Here is an 18,358-nt window from a genome sequence, read left to right on the forward strand (position 1 = left end):
GCCGTGTGGAAAATATAAAAATCAGATTGATCACATCGCTATCAGTAGGAGGCATAGAAGTTCTCTGCTAGATGTTCATGTTAAACGGGGAGCGGATATTGGTAGTGACCATCAACTCAGCATTGCAAAAATAAGGTTTAAACTTAAAAATCAGAAGAAGGAAAAATCTGGTGTTGGTAGATACGATATTGTTAAGCTTAGAAGGGAAGGAGAAGAAAAGGAGGAATTCAGATTAGAATGCAGAAATAGGTTTTTGGTGTTGGAAACGTTGGAAGAGGGGGAGAGAAGTGTAGACGAGATGTGGGAGGATGTGAACAAAGTTTTGCATGAGACTGCTGAATGTACGATTGGAAGGAGACATAGATTCAGGAGAAAGAAATGGATATCAGAGGAAACGTGGGATATGATAAAAAAGAGAGGTGAAGCTAAATTGAGGAGTGAGATGCAATGCGTTGATGAACGAGAGATTGAATTAGCAAGAGCTGCGTACTGGAGTTTGAATTCAGAAGTTTGAATTCAGAAGTAAGAAGGTTAGCTAGGAGAGATAAAAGAAGATGTGTGGATGAAAAGGTTGCAGAGACTGAAATCTTAATAAACAAAAATGATGGACAGAGTCAAAGAATAGCATATGAATCGATTGGAGAACTGAGTGGTAATGCAGGTAAACGCAAGGAAATACCAGTTAGAGACAGGGAAGGAAATTTATTGACCAAAGATCGAGATATTAAAAATAGATGGAAAGAGCATTTTGAGACAGTTCTTAATAGACCAATACCACCAGAAGAGGATATACCGTCTGCTTAGGAAGATTTAAATATAGAAACAGGAGAGTTGAGGCTTGCAGAAGTGGAGAAAGCAGTAAAACAGTTAAAGAATAATAAGGCACCAGGGGAGGATGGTTTATTTCCGGAAATGTTTAAAGTGGAGGGGAATAGATTAATAATGATCTTGACCAAGCTATTCAGTAAGATATGGGTGACGGGGTTACTACCATCAGTTTGGAAGAATGGTGTAATTGTTAAAGTTCCGAAGAAGGGAGACCTGAGTGAATGTGGTAATTGGAGGGGAATCTCTTTGTCACGGATAGCTTTGAAAGTTTTCAGTAGAGTGTTGTTAAATAGGTTGGAGCCGGTGGTTGAGGGTATTCTGAGGGATGAACAGGCTGGTTTTAGAAAGGGACGTGGTTGCAATGATCAGATCTTTATAGTTAGGCATTTGATGCAGCAAGTTAATGAAATGAGAGTTCCGTTAAGTCTTTGTTTTGTTGATTTTGAAAAGGCTTTTGATAGTGTTTCGAGAGAGACTATGGGGAAGATCATGAGACATTATGGAATACCAGAGGAGTTTGTGAGGGTCATTATGAACATGCATGAGAACACATTTTGTAAAGTGATGGTTGATGGTTGTCTGAGTGATTCGTTTGAAGTCAAGTACGGAGTAATTCAAGGTGGTGTTCTATCGCCTTTACTATTTATATTGATCATTGATTACATTATGAAACGCGTTGGAACAGAAACCGGTGCAGGTATACTTTGGGGAGAGAACAGGAAACTTTTGGATTTAGATTATGCAGATGATATAGTTTTGATTTGTGATGGGCCAGAAGAGATGCAGAGAGTGTTGGACTGTTTGGTGAGTGAAGGTCGCATGGTGGGTTTGGTTATTAATTGTGGAAAAACTGAAATAATCAATATGAATATGGAAAATGCGCAGGAATGTGTAATTGGAGGTATGGTTGTAAAGCAAGTTGATAGGTTTAAATATTTAGGTACTTATTTAGCCAAGGATGGTTCTTTGAACTTTGAATTCGAGGAAAGGTTAAAGAAGGCTAATCAGGCAAAGGGAATGCTTAAAAATATTTGGAATAATAACAGTTTTTCTGTGCATACAAAAATCAAACTTTATAAGGTAATGGTTAGGAGTATCTTAATTTATGGACACGAGTCTTGGTACAGCACAGTGACTATGGAAAATAAATTCTTGGTGTTTGAAAACAAAGCACTTAGAAGAATATTAGGAGTTAAGTGGTGGGAAAGGATACCAAATAGTAGAATTAGAGAAATAACGGGAGTGCAGCCGGTCGATGAATATGTTAGGTTCTCACGATGGAAGTGGCTAGGACATGTGTATAGGAGACAGGGAATAGTACGAGGTACACCAGGGTGGGTGGCACTTGGTAGGAGAGGTAGAGGAAGGCCAAAAGAGACGTGGGTGAGGACAATGAGATGGGAAGCTGGAGATGAGTGTTGGGGAGATCTTGAGGGGTTAGCACAAGATAGGATGTGGTGGTGTGAGTTTATCGAGGCCCTATGCATCCCCGACGGTGCCACAGGAACTGATTGATTGACATAAATGTAAGATGTGTTGTACTTCATGAATATAGGATATGGCTGTATGATAGGCCAGCCAGTTGCAAGTAATGGTGTGTGTGTGTGTGTGTGTGTGTGTGTGTGTGTGTGTGTGTGTGTGTGTGTGTGTGTGTGTAATTCACCGGGTCGGTCAGGATCACTTGATGGTCGTGATCGTCAGCTTTTACCCTCCCGGAAGGGAGCTGAGAGCTCATATAGTCCGATCTAAGGGCAAGGCTGTGACCACACACGCACGCACCAGTCCCCTTGCTCAAGGGGGACAGTAACCACCCACTTCGTCAGTGAAACTTTTCGCAACGTGTGTGTGTGTGTGTGTGTAAACTTAACCCATTAGCTGTGGTGGCTTCTCTTCAGTTAACATAAAATCGCTTACTGTATGCTGAAGTATATATACATATATATTTATTTTCCGGTCACAGCGTTCATCTAGCACGTCATATACTGTTCAGTTCTGCCGAGTTGCTCTTAGCTGAACGTATCGATGTAACTTTAGCCAAAACAAAATACCGTCTTTGTAACTAATTCGCATCTTACAGTTTCGATATCTGATCTCATTGTTCGTACATCACGATTCTTTAGGCAGACAAGAAAATAATCTACCGAAATAGAAAACGCTAGTTACATGGATAACTGATATATTTTTCGTTCCTGGACTAGGCACATTCTACCCCTCTCCTATTCTGTCCTACTTTAGCCTAAACCAACCCATCCTAACCTATTTTTCTCTGCCCTACCCTGCCCTACCCCAGCCTACCCTGCCCTAGCGTTCCCTACCCTATCCTACCGCTGAGGTCTCCTGTATGGATACTCGTTCTTCGGTTTTTGCCAGGCTTAGGGAGGTGGAGGAGATTAAGGTGTTGGACATCCGTTCTGGGGGCGGAGAGACTTACAACATTCCTTTGTCTTGGTGTAAACTTTGGTCTACCCTTTCCCTGTCATGACACTTCTCCGGAGTCGATAATATTCCCCATGCAGTGCTGATGTACCTGGATGATGAAGCAGTGTCCTTCCTCCTGAGTCTTGTAAATAGAATTTGGAGAGATTCGTCCACTCCTGCTTCTTGGCGGGGGGCTGTTGTCCTACCGTTTCACAAGCCAGGTATTGCAGGTCATCATCTTGGTTTGCGTTGTAGGTTGCCTTCACTGATTATGGAATTTTTCCGTATTGGTGCCACCTTGTTTCCCTCATATCCTCAAGAGGAGGGAGTGCCTCAAACTAGTGTCCTTAGTGTCACCGTCTTTGCTAAAGTTCAGGAAGATTTTGTTGGCTCTGTCCCGGAGGGAGTGTCTGCCTCGCCGTGTCCTCGCTATCCACATCCGTTTGGGTACAGGGTGAAGGCTGCCATGGGGGATGTGGATGTTCCAACCTTTCTTGTTTGTCCTGTGCGTGTACCAAGGATGGCTCCCTGGCTCCTCTCAGGGGTGCAACCGTGTGTTTACTTTCCTGAGAGAGGGGCCTTTCTTTCCTCACAGGCGGCTCTTTGCTATTTTTTTAGAACATGCTTCCTCTCACAGTGTCTCGATTCTCGTATGTACTGATGGATTGAAATCCCGCGAGGGGACAGGCTTGGGTGTTATATTTCCCGATTTCATTCGTGGTAGGAGTCTTCCCCCCATCGTATCTACTTTTATCGCAGAACTTACTGCTATTTTACTCGCAGTCAAATTGATATTTAGATTCCCTCCTGTTTGTTATACAGTTTTTAGCGACCCTGCCGATCTCCATTTTGTGTTTTCCCGTCCAATCCTCTTTTGTTGTCTACAGTGTTTTAGAATGGCTGTGCTTGCTAGGGACTGCTTTGTGGTTTTGTACCATTGTGGGCAATGAGCATGCTGACGCTCTGGCAAAGGCTGCTGCCTCTCGCCCATCCTCACCTCTCCCCTGCCTCGCTCAGTGATATTCATCTAACCACTCACTGTTTGCTCCCACTGGCAGAGTAGGTGGGATGCGGTGGGGGCCAACAAAATGTGTGATATTTGTGGGTAAACGGGCCCCTTCATTTGCCGAGGTCTGAATGCAGGTGGGAGACGGCTTTATGCTGGCTCCGAATGGGCCATTCCTGGTTCTCTCATTGATTTTTAATGGAGGACTCTCCCCCTACTTTCTGTGTGGAATGCTTCGTCCCCCTGACTCTTCGGCTTTTGCTGATGGTGTCCACTGTTGGGGAAATGCGCCATCGTTACCTCTCTGAGCACCGGGTAGGAGAGGGATTGTAGTCTTCTGTTGGTACTTGGAGAGGATGCTTGTTGTGGTGGAGGGGGAAACCTTTGCTTCGTGTAGGCAGCTGCACTACCGTGTAAAATTTAGTATACAGTGGTTTTAGTGTTCTTAGTGTTTTAGTGTTTTTCTTGTTTTAATTATGAATTGTATTTTGTGTGTGTGTGTGTGTGCGTGTGTGTGTGTGTGTGTGTGTGTGTGTGTATTTCATCTTTTCGAGTGCTTTTATTCTCGTTGTCATCCGGCGGCATATGACCCTGGTTGTTGTATCGCCAGATTTTATTGTATATACTTATTCAGTTCAATTTACCCTACCCTACTCTTCTCAACCCTACACTAGCCTACCTCAGCCTACCCTACCCTACCCTGCCATTGCCGACCCAACTCTACCCTACTTTAACCTACCCTCCCCTGTACAGCCCTTTCACCACTACATTACTTTTCGTGTGTTCTTCTCTCTACCTTCGGATGTTGTTCTTCACCTCTACAGTTGATTGAAATTTCGAACTGGTTGGGTTAAATTCTGCCATCATCAACCCCATCTGTATGAGGGGATCTCCTAAGCTGAATAAAATCATGCGGTCAGCTAGGACAATGTAAAAAAGTTGTTCTCGGCTTGAAAGATTAAATGATTCTGTCCCGTCATCCTAAGAGGGTTTTCTGAAGCTGTAGGATATCGTCAGAAGCTAGCAAAGAGTAAAAGTGACATCCGCAAATCGAGAGCTCTGCGTCCAGCGCTCCGCGGTTCAAGTCCCAGAGGTGGACATATGTTTTGACGTGTAGACGTTACCAGGGCGTAGCTTGGTGGCCTACCCTTTAATATTCTGGACTAATGGTGGTCTAGCCTCGTGCACCTGCGCTCCACCACAAAAAAAAAAAAAATAAAATAAAAAGGAAAGCCAAGGGTCATGAATGAACTAAAGGACTGAACTAAGCGGAGAAGAACAAAAATCGTAGAGAAGATCGCCCCAAATTTGATGAGACAGTGTAGTATAACTGAGTGAAATAGGCGTTGGATATGACGGAACTAAACGGCAGTTATACCCACCTCTCTTCTGTACCCTACACTACCCTGATTCAGCCTACCCTACCCAGCCCAACCCACCACCACCCAGCCCTATCCTACCCTGCCATAACCTATCCTACCCTCCCCAACGCAGCCATAACCTACCCATGCTTACCCTCGCCTGCCCTAATCGACCCACCTCTATTCAACCCTGCCATAACCGACCCATCCCTACCCTACCTCGGCATAATCAGCCCAATCTAACCTCACTCTGTCAAAACCGACCCGATCCTACCCCACCCTGCCAAAACCAACCCTGTCCTACTCCACCCTGCCAAACACGACCAATCCTTTCCCACCCTGCCAAAAACCGACCCAATCTTACCCCACCCTGTCAAAACCGACCCCATCCTACTTCACCCGGCCAAAACCGACCCAATCCTACCCTACCCTGCCATAACCGACCCATTCCTACCCTACCCTGGCAAAACCAACACAGTTCTGCCCCACCTTGCCAAATGCGACCCAATCCTTGTTCACCCTTCCTAAACCGACCCAATCCTACCCCACTCTACCAAAACCACAAACCCTACCAAAACCAACTCAATTCTACTCCACTCTGCCAAAACTGACCTAATCATACCCCACCCTGCCAAAACCGACCCAATCCTGCCCCACCCTGCCAAAACCGACCCAACCCTTCCCCACCCTGACAAAACCGACCCAACCCTTCCCCACCCTGACAAAACCGACCCATACCTATCCCACCCAGCCAAAACTGAGCCATTCCTATTCCACCCTGCCAACTCTGATCCAATCCTACCCCGTCCTGCCAAGACCGACCCATCCCTACCCCACCCTGCCAAAACCGACCCAATCCTACCCCACCCTGCCAAAACCGACCCAATCTTACCCCCACCCTGCCAAAACCGACCCGATCTTACCCCACCTTACCAAGACCGACCCATTCCTACCCCACCCTGCCAAGACCGACCCGTCCCTACCCCACCCTGCCAAGACCGACCCGTCCCTTCCCCACCCTGCCAAGACCGACCCATCCCTACACCACCCTGCCATAACCGACCCAATCCTACCCCACCCTGCAAAAACCATCCAAGTCCAACCCCACCCTGCCAAAACTATCCCAGTCCTACCTCACCCTGCCAAAACCGACCCAACCCTACCCCACCCTGGCATAACCGACCCAACCCTACCTGCCCTAACCAAACCAATCTTATCTAACTCATTTTTCACTCTAACACTTTCTTCAGTTTTCTTCATTCTTTCTCCAGACGATTTTCTTCAGCTCTGGAGAGGAAGTTTGAATTTGAGGGATTAGATACAACCAGCATCAACCCCTTCTCTGTCAGGGGATCTCCTAAGTTGAATAAAATCGTGCGGTCAGCTAGGACAAAGTAAATAAATCGTTCTTGGTCTGAAGGGTTACATGATTCTGTCCCGTCATCCTAAGAGGGTTTTCTGAAGCTGTAGGATATCGTCAGAAGCTAACAAAGTGTAAAAGTGACATCCGCAGACCGGGAGCTCAGCGTCCAGCGCTCCGCAGTTCAAGTCCCAGAGGTGGACAGATGTTTTGACGTGTAGACGTTACCAGGGCGTAGCTTGGTGGCCTACCCTTAAATATTCTGAACTTACGGTGGTCTAGCCTCGTGCACCTGCGCTCCACCACATAAAAAAATAAATAAAAAGGAAAGCCAAGGGTCATGAATGAACTAAAGGACTGAACTAAGCGGGGAAGAACAAAAATCGTAGAGAAGATCGCCTCAAATTTGATGAGACAGTGTAGTATAACTGAGTGAAATAGGCGTTGGATATGACGGAACTAAACGGCAGTTATACCCACCTCTCTTCTGTACCGTACACTACCCTGATTCAGCCTACCCTACCCTACCCAGCCCTACACTACCCTACCCAGCCCACCACCACCCAGCCCTATCTTACCCTGCCATAACCTATCCTACCCTCCCCAACGCAACCATAACCTGCCATGCTTACCCTCGCCTGCCGTAATCGACCCACCTCTATTCAACCCTGCCATAACCGACCCATCCCTACCCTACCTTGGCATAATCAGCCCAATCTAACCTCACCCTGCCAAAACCGACCCAGTCCTACCCCACCCTGCCAAAACCGGCCCAATCCTACGCCGTCCTGCCAAAACTAACCCAACCTTACCCCACCCGGCCATAACCGACCCAACGCTACCCTACCCTGCCACAACCGTTCCCATCCCTACCCCCTACCTTAACCAAACCAGTCTTATCTAACTTTCCATTGTCAACATTAACACTTTTTCCATTTTCATCTTTCTTCCTCCAGACGATTTTCTTCCAACTCTGGAGAGAAATTTCGTACTGGAGGGTTAGATAGTCACATCAGCCCCTTCACTACGAGGGGATCTCCTAAGGTGAATAAAATCGTCCGGTTACCTAGAACAAAGTAACACTAAGTCATTCTCTGTCTGAAGGGGCTATTGTGTCTGTCCCATCATCCCGAGAAGGGTTTTCTTTATGCTCCAGGAAATCGTCTCAAGGTAGCAAGGAGTGTAAACATGACGTCAGCACTTGGTCTAGAGCGCCACATATCAATCACCGCAGGTGAACAAAGGTTTTTACCATATCATATAGACGTTTTATATTTACTATGTTTTGCAACTTTCAGAAGGCATTTACTCAAGACTTTAGGAGTCTTATGGATAGGCTCAATCAAACGATATCGAACCTCCCATGTTTCCCAGAAAAAATAGCTTACAGAAAATGCGTCACTCGTACTGAAGGGGCAGGAATGGGCAGATCGAGTGACTAAGGTATATTGAATTATGTATATGACTGGTTTTGTTATTTCTATTATTGTTATTATTATTATTATTTCAGGCAAATGTCCCAGGCTTTAGACTGGCTTTGACTAACGAATACATTATTAAGTCTCCCGTGGCTCCGTGCTCCTTCCACTCAGAGCCTGCACTTCACGCATTCCACGCACTTTAGATGGAGCACCGCTATGGCATTCTTGCGAAGACGAGAGGTCAGAGTGGACGACACTTGCTTTTTGTTTGTTTGTTTACTGTAATTGCTTAAAGTTGTGAGTCCCTCCAACTTGAATGCTCAGTTGTAACTTATAGATAACTAGAATACGATGCCTAGTCACGAAGAAAGGCTATGAAAAGATACAGAGGCTCGTAGTATTGGCTGGATGAATCACTCTTGCATGACTAATCAAAAGACGGTGAATAAAACCCACACTTGGCCAGACGAAGAATATAATTACCAGAACAGTTTCGGTGAGACACTGCCACCATTTCTATTCAGATGGTCAAGATAGTGAGAGGGGAGTGACGTACTGACTATACAGCAGGGTTCCTTTTTATGCGTGTGTGTGTGGAAGGGTGGGGTAAAATGAGTGGGGTAGAGGTAGATTGTAAGCAGGGATTAACCCAAGAGAAGGGATTTTGGGGGGGACATTACCGGACAGGTCAGGGTGTAATTCCTATCTGACCTTACTGCTGTGTCGTAGCAGGAAGGGTGGGGTAAAGGTGAGGTGGGGGTGGGGTAGTATGTAAGCGAGGATTAACCCAAGGGGGATTTGGGGGACATTTACCGGACAGGTCAGGGTGTAATTCCTATCCTGACCTTACACTGTGGCCAGTAAATGGCAGGAAGAAAAGGGTGGGGTAAAGGTGAGGTGGGGTGGGGTAGATATGTAAACAGGGATGGCAACCCAAGCGGGGATTTTGGGGGACATTACCAGACAGGTCAAGGTGTAATTCCTATCTGACCTTACCTGTGTGTAGCAGGAAGGGGTGATTGGGTGAAGGTGAGGTGGGGTGGGGGTAGATTTAGTGGCAGGGATTAACCCAAGGGGGATTTTTTTGGGGGGCATTACCGGACAGAGTCAGATAGGAATTACACCTGACCTGTCCGGTAATGTCCCCCAAAATCCCCACTCAGGTTAATCCCCGCTGATCTTACCTCCACCCACCTCACCTTTACCCCACCCTTCCACAAGCACAGGCATAAAAAGGAACCCTTGTATAATCAGTATGTTACTCCCTCTCACTATCTTGACCACTGAAGATAATTTGGTGGCAGTGTCCTGAAACTGTTTGGTATTATAGTCTTCAATGTCTACAAAGTGTTGGTTTTATTCACCGGCTCGTAGTATTTTTTTCTTTTAACTAAAATACACATGAAATAAGCTGCAAAAATCACGAAAATACATCTGAGCTTACTTAATGTAAATGAATTATTGTACGTTCAGGATGGAGGAGGCATTTTTGTACTTTTGTTTGTTGATGTTATAAGTGCCAGTGGTTTAACCTTTTTTGGTCCTGTGGCCCCCGAGAAAATTATGAGAAGCTCCATGGCCCCTATATAACTCAGATCGTATATTTATATATTTTTAATATTTGATATTGTGCAGAAAGCAGTAATTACCCCAATATGGCACTTAAGGCTAAACTAGCACAGTAAGGTATATTTCCATACTTGATTTCTGTCAGGTTTTACCCCAGACCAAATATCTTATAATGATCCTTATATTACTGCAATAAGGCCCACTTGGCCCCCTAATCAATAATACCATGGCCCCTTGGGGAGGCAATGCGCTCCCAGAGTTTAAGGGAACCGCTGTTATAGTGTCTCTCAGGGGATCCTAGGATCCTGTCTCGGCTAATGAACCAGATTGTCTGGCGTCAGCTGGAACATAAATAACAGAGTTATGTCGGTCGTGAGGGGTTAATGGTGACGGTATTGATGCTGTCAGACTCCTATGTGAACTCACTCAGTCGAGATAAAATCGTCACTGGAGTCAGCTGAAATGGGGTACTAGAGTTGTCCCAAGCACCACTGGGGTTAAGAATCTTGTGAGAGGGAGTGACATACTGAGCCATTCAAGGGTTCCTATTTTGACCACATGCGTGTGTGTGTGGAAGGGTGGGGGTAAAGGTGAGGTGGGGTGGGGTAGCGGGTGTAAGCACGGGGATTAACCAGGGGAGGATTTCGGGGGGACATTGCCGGACAGGGTCAGAAGTGTTCTATCTATGTGCCTTACCTGTCGTTAGCAGGAAGAGACATGTCGACTTCACCTAATGCTACGACTGGTAAGTATCACTACGGTCAGGATAAGGTGTGTAATTCCCTATCTGACTTTACCTGTGTCAGCGGAAGGGACATGTGGGGACATATATAACATATATACGACAGGCAGTAAAGTCAGGTGAGGAGCACCCGACCCGACCTGTGCTGACACCTGTGTCGTAGCAGGAAGGGACATGTCTCTCTATGATATTTTAAATCGAATGGGGCCACCTGACCTGTCCACGGAAATATCCCCCCAAAATCCCACCTGATGGATAATCCACACTATCCACACCCCTCCCTGCCGCCTCCCCCCACACGCTTCACCTCCACACACCCACATAAAAGAACCGCCCAGTGAATGGTGGCGTACTCGCAGGTCCTCAAGCACCAGACTAGCATTCTGAACCCGCTGGTGCTTGGGGTTCAACTCCAGTGCTTACATTTCCCAGCCTGATGAGGCGATTTTGTTAGACTGAGTGAGTCATGGGAGCGTGTCAGTGGTCATCTGTCACCATGCCTTCACATTAACATAACTCTAGCATCATGTTCAACTGACCTTCCAGACCAATCAATTGGTTCAGCTCCAAAAAGTGAGAGTCTGGGAACCTGGGGGGCACTAAATAAGAAAATATCCAAAAATATTAAAGGGGGAGGCTATATCAATTTTGCCACAGTAGGTATATAAAGTGGACTTTTTAATAAAACCCCCTCCTCTCTCACTCCTTGTGTTTTGTATATTACTCTCTGTGGTGTGTCTGCTGTCTGCCTGTGGTGTGTCTGCTCCCACTACCTGTGGTGTGTCTGTCCCTTATATTACTGTGTGTCTACTAGTAAGGATTGGCTGTGTACTTGTCTTGTGTGTGTGTCTTGAGTGTGTATGTATGTAGTAGTGTGTATATGTGAAAGTAGCTGTGTGTACGTGTCAGAAACGTGTGTATGTATGTAGTAGTGTGTGTGTAAGTGTCTTTGTGATGTGTGTGAGCTAAGTGTCTTGGTGTGTATTGAAGCTGAAGTGTAAGTATGGGGCCTTGTGGTTTTAAGGGAAAGCCTGCTACATAAACTTCCCTCAGCCACATTTTAAAGTAACCTCTATCACACCGGGACTTGAACCAGGTCTTCCTGATTAGGAAGCCAACCATGCTGACCTACATGCTACCACGGCCCCATAAAGGATAGCGGCTCAAAACTTTCTACTGTACTTTTTATTTCTTTACATGTTACAAAAAATTGGGGAAATTGAAACAACATGCACAGACTAAAAACTAAATTGTCATGTACACTATTAATGTCTCTTTAGGAGGAGATATCTCAGGGAAATTTACTACTCAATGAGCTACTTGGAATACCTAAGCCTGCAGTTTAATGCTAATCATGAACAAGATGCTATGGAAAGAATATAGAGCAGTTGCTACTTATATAAAGGGAGAAAGTAAAAACTAGAACTTAGACTGCTATCCAACTGGCAAGACTTAAAATTAACCATATATTACATATAACTGCTTAACACTACTGAGTGACACAGAAACAAAACATATGATTACAAATTCTTTAATGAAGCATATAATGAAATTACAAATGACAAAATATACACTGCACCAGGGAAGACAAGTACAGTACTCACTAACAGATCATACCCTCTGTGAGAACTCATGAGATTGAAAGCCATATCTGTTGTACCGATTTATAAAGGAAGAAGAGAATGAATCGCTAAAATTTGATCCACAGTAAAAAATAATGATAATAATAATAATAATGAATACATAAAACAATAAAGACAAACCATATAGACTAGATGTCCACACTAAACTGACAAAAAACCATGGCATCTCTCACACCTTGAATGCTGAGCTGTTTCTAGAGATAAAGACTAGATTATCATGCAAAATCACAATGAAGATCTATGGGGAGGATGCAAAACCATAATAACACTCTCTTATTCTGCCATAGATACAGGAACTAAGCAGCAGAAGGACTAAAATTTGTCAAGGTGAGCCAACTACAATGACACAGATGAAGTCTGAGATTATATAATGTGTAATCATGAACTGGTGCATCAATTCAAAGTAAAAGATTACCCAAAAGGAAAAGCTATCAAATCTGAAAGTGTAAGTACTATACAAGATATGATTCCAACGCTTGTACATCCATATTCTATAGAAGATATGCTTCCTATATCATAGCCTACACACGGAAATTCATCCCCTCAACAGTAATGGTATATTCACTACTGTCTCTGACTTTCAATCAACTTATGAAACCTCTCTCCTAATTACAGTACAGTAATATGTTAATAGAAGGCTGCACAGTAATTACCTTCAGTATGATCATTCTTATTTAAGAATTAGCAGCAAAATGGTTAATGAAGGATGTGGAGTATGCAGTCCTTCCAGTTCAGTATACTATATCTCCAATCCAGGCTTTATCCAGTGTCTCCTCCTACACATGTTAATACCTTCAGTCTTCACTAGTTTAACTCACAGAGCAGGGATTTTTTTTTTTTTTTCAGTAATGCCATCTCATTGATTATATTTAGCTTTGTATAGACTTCTGGAAGTGTAGGGGTTAGGCACAGCATTCTCACTGAACTCCTGCAATAGCAGAGACTTTGCCATAAGTTGAATAAATTGCCTTCTGGCACTATGAATAAACTGAAAAAGGGCATCACGCAGGATTCTGCAAAGAGTTAAAGGGACTCGCAGAGTTTATATCCCAGATGTAAAAAAACTACCCATTAGGTTTTACACACATCCCCTCATTTTTTCCAGCCAATTAACCTGTACTATACATGCTATACAGGATCACATTCTGACCTTAAAACCTAAACAGATGGATGTGAATATCAGGGGATTTAAAAGTAGCACTGCTTACTCGAGTTTAAAGGGACATCTTGGGCCCCTGGAGATACACACCGCCGTCTATCATCCGTATAGCTAATACTTACAACGTACAGCAGCCGACTACACCGCTCGATAAACTGACAGCAAACACTGATAAAACACATGGGCATAAGAATTGCACCATAATAAGCCAAGTAGACTAACATAACCGTAAAGAATAAAATCTTCCACTCATCTCCAGCATCTCTCCAACGTTGCTCCCATAATGGCCACCAGTGACGTCACACTTCAGATTAAACATTTACTTACTGAAATTTTAAGAAGAAAATTTCGTGAATATATTATCAGTCTTTTAAACATTAATTTTCGTGCAGAAGCCCTAGAATAGAGAGGCAAGTAAAGTGTTTCTTGTTCAAATTAAAGATAACCCCATGAATCAGTGGCATCATCATCCTCCCTCTCTGAAATTCCATACAGAAAGTACAGAGTGAGATCCACCTATTTACTGTCACTGCCGATATATCTCTACAGTTTTACAAGAGGATTTAAAAATAAACGGCCTGGTGGTGGTGGTGGCAGGGGATAAAATTTTGCGATACCCAAGTCTCTAATCTGCTGCCATTTCCTACAGAACCTGAGGCATAATAGACGAGGTAAATTAAGCCCAGGTTGATTGCAGCAATTCTTAACTCAAAAATTGCCCCAAGAACAACTTTCTGAAGTTTGTCAAACATTTCATGCAACACCCTGTATGGGAAATTTGGATAAAATATTGGTGAAAGAGAGATTGTCCAAGGTGCTTGAGGGTGCAGAAAGTGGATCTGGTATGTTCGGAATAACTGAAACAAAATGGTGAGGAGAAAGTGTGAGAGAATGGGAGTATGGATGGAGTACTCTTCTATGTGCAGAAGTAGGAGTGAAATGAGAGGGCAACAGGAAGGAGTATGTATAGTTGTGAGTAAAAGATGGAAGAAGGAGCATAAGACAGTATGGATCAGTTTGGGTCCAAGGATTGTGTGGGTAAAGTTGAAAGATTCTGGAATACAAATGTGGGCGATTGTGTGTGTGTATGCACCAACGCCAACGATCGTGCTGGAGAGGTGCAGTGAGAGAAGAGTCTACTGGATAAAATGGAAGTGTGCATGGAAAAATTTGGAAGGAATGAGAGACAACAGTGCGTATAAATGGCAAAATTTGAATGTGAAGGCGATGGAATGATTGGTGAGTGGGGTGGGCCGCGCTGATCACGACGAGAATGGGAGTGCGGTGGTGGACATTTGTGCTGACATGAGGTAGCGTAACAGCCAATACCCTCTTCAGACATAAAATGATCCACAGGCTATGTGGCGACGATGCGAAGGGTGAGGTGGTGGAATGACTGAAAAGAAGGAAATGATTGATTATGTGTGTGTGGATGAAAGGATGCGAAGATCTGTAAAGGCTATAGCACGCGTCTATAGAGTTTCGAGATGACTTGATGTCTCTACCGGCGGCCTGAATTGGGATTCAAGTAAGATGGCGGAATAGCAGAACGGAAAGACGAGAGGTTGGAGTAGTTGCAATTGCAGAGTGGAAAGGTTACAAGAGGATGAGAAAAAGGCAGAGTCTGAGAGAGAAGTGGACGAACAATTGGGCAAAGATGAATTGGAGCAGATGGGAGACGTGGAAGGCATGTGTTGGACACTTACAGAAGAAATATGCGCAACATGTGATGTGGTGTGTGCAAGGAAGACAAGACGGAGGGGGGTGCAAGGAACGGCGTGGTGAACGAAAGAGGTGAGATGGCTGTGGCACAAAATAAGAAAGCATTACAAAGGATCGATGAGAAATAGGGGCGTGGAAGAAGTTGAGAGGCGTATGAGAGAGTTATATGTAGAAAGGAAGAAAAGAGGTTAAGAGGCTAGTAAGGGGGTAAGAAGAGAGTGGATGAGGAATTTGGAAGGAATTTGAGTGTAAAGTGGGAGGAACTGCGAACGATGTTCAGGAAAGAGGTGAACAGAGTAAGAGAGGGTGGTAGAGTGAAGTTGGCAGGGGAGTGAAAGACAAAATGTGAGACCTGGTGGAGAAGGGAGAAAAAGTGAGGCGACTGGAGAGAATTCTTTAAGGGAGTGTTGAACATAGAGGATGGAAGTAATGCGAGTATGAAGTGGCTGGGGAATGGCTGGGAGGAGGAGGGAGGTGAGAGAGACAGAGAAGAAATCTGTAGGATACAGCAGTTGTGAAGCAGCAGCAAAGAAAGTTCGTCTGAGGAAAAGCCCAAGGAATTGATGAAGAGTGTGGTGAGAAGCTCTACAGGCATGCAGGGAGAGAGATAGTAGTAGAATGGATGTTGGAAGATGCCAAGTTATTGGCCTAGGAGGAAGGTAGAGTCTACAGCAGGATTGGAAAGTCAGGTATAATTATTCCCTATGGCCACAGGGAAAAGGGGAAAAGAAGTGTGTGGTAATCAAGAGGGCATTATGTCTGCTTAGTATATTAGGAAAGAGTGTATGGTAGGATACTTATTGACAGAGTTAAGAGAAAGAACAGAGAGAGAAATTGGACAGAGAAGAACAGGAAAGCTTTAAAGGAAGGAAAGAAGTTGTGTAGATCAGATATTCATTCTTAGATCTTCAGTGGAAAAAGTTCAAGAGAAAGGAAAGAAGTTGTATGCGGCTTTTCATGGATTTGGAGAAAGCTTTTCTGAAGCAGGGTGGATGAACAAGCAGTGTGGAAAGTGTTAAGAATATATGGAGTAGATGGGAAGTTGTTGAATGGTATTGAAGAGTATGTACGATGGTGCGAGAAGCTGCCAGTGCGTGTGGATGGTGAACTGATAGAATTTTTCTCTTTGAAAATTCAGGTTGAAACAGGGATGTGTCATGTCTCCATGGTTGTTCAATCTGTGCCTTAGATGAGAGTAATACAAGAGGTACAAGGTAGGGTAGTGGATATTCAGGTGGCCCTGGTGAAAGAGGATAGTGTCTGGAAACTCCCTGTACTATTCTTTACAGATAAATCTGTGTTGTTGAGTGAAGACGAAGGGGAGCTGCAAACTTGATGGATGAGTTGGGGAGAGTGTGCAAGAAACAGGAATCTGTGGTGATCATGTAGGGAAGAGTAAAGTGATAGTCTTTGAGAGAGGTAGAAGAGATCAGTGAATGTACAGCGAGGTTGGATGGTGAAGGAGGTGGAAAAAAAATGTGAGTACGTTTAAGTACTTGGGCGGTGTGATGAGTAGAGATGGAGGTTTGGAGGGTGAAGTGCTTGAAAAGGTACAGCAGGAAAGAAAGGTTGCTGGTTCTTTGAAAAGCAGTGATGAGAAACAGGGAAGTGAGCATGGAAGTGAAAAAGTTACTACATGTTATTGTGATACCAACTCTAGCATTATGCAAGTGAAGCTTGGACGTTGTTTAAAGGACACAAGTCAAGAGTGAGAGCAGTGGAAATAGAGTTCCATTTAGAGAGGAACCTAACAAGTCACATGGAGAGACAAACTGACGAGTGAGGATACAAAAGAGCAATTGTTAATTATGGATGTGGATGTGATAGGAAGCGTTCTTGAGAACACTACTGAGGTGGTTTAGCCATATGGAGAGGATGGAAGATGAAAAGACTGACTAAAGAAGAGAGTGTGGTGAGTGAGGTGGAGGGGGAAGAGGGAGGGGAGACCAAGGGAATCAAATGAAGGGATGGGGTGAAAATTCTATATGAAAGACAGAGGTGGAAGTTAGGAACAAAGACAGTCAAATGGCAGGGGACAGGGCGACTTGGAGGCGATTTGTTTGCAGCCACCCCAAACAGGATTGAGACATCTGGCAATAGATAGAGATAGATAGAAGATTAAATAACTAAAGCTAACTTCCCCCAATAAGTAGCAGTTGGTTCTAATATACATCTGGTCCACAGGTCGTGCTGGAGTCACTAGCAACATAACAGCTTCATTGCCACACTTGATATACCTGCTGGTGAAGTTTGATCTGCCACTGCAAAGCGAAGCCTGACCCAGTGAATATAGTGTCTCCCCACTGCTCTGCAGATGCTCCTGGTGGTGTGAGTGAGGTGGTGGCAGCAGCAGTGGCAGCAAGAGTCAAACAAGTATCTTTATCGTGAGATTACTTTACTGCACTACTGCTGGGTGATCTGCCCTGACCTACAAGAAGAAGAGAAGGCTGAGTGGTGATGGAGTGTGATCACCTTGCAAGTCCAGGATATTCTGTGGACAAATGCTGCTTTTGAATACATAACTTATATATCTTGCTGTCTCTATTAAATATATTTTGTACTAAATCTATTCATGTGAAAACTTAAATTTTCTGTCTTGTTTCATTACCTTTTTAACTGTGGCTTTGACTTAATATAGGTGATAAGTATATTGCGCTCTGCAGTCTTGTGTGTTGTGGGGACGGCTTTTGTGATGAGCTAAGACATTCTGATCGCTTCACCAAATTACTGCTCAGCCGTGTGATCAGTGGACATAAAAGATTATACAATACAATGATATACAGCTAAGCATAAAAAAGGTTATGGGAATTCTCCACCATGCAATCAGTGGACCTAAATTAAAGCCTATATTATAAAGCTAAGCCTGAAGAGGGTTGTGGGAAATAGATAATGATGCAGGGTAGACACTGGTAATGTTCACTGAGCCGTGCCCGCAACACACAAGAACTGGGTGGCGTAATATATGGACCACCTTGTATAATGAGAGGCCGTAAGTGTGTGCTGACTCACAAACTTGCCACCAATGCCCCGTCATAACTATTACTGTGTCTTGTAGGAAGCACAAAGAAAACAGGCCACAGAATACCTCCTTGTCTCTTGTTCCTCCTACACAAACATACACGCCTTTCA

Source organism: Coenobita brevimanus, chromosome 87 (assembly GCF_032717465.1).
Source record: "Coenobita brevimanus isolate Jiangsu-jjx chromosome 87, ASM3271746v2, whole genome shotgun sequence".
NCBI classification, from domain to species: domain Eukaryota; kingdom Metazoa; phylum Arthropoda; class Malacostraca; order Decapoda; family Coenobitidae; genus Coenobita; species Coenobita brevimanus.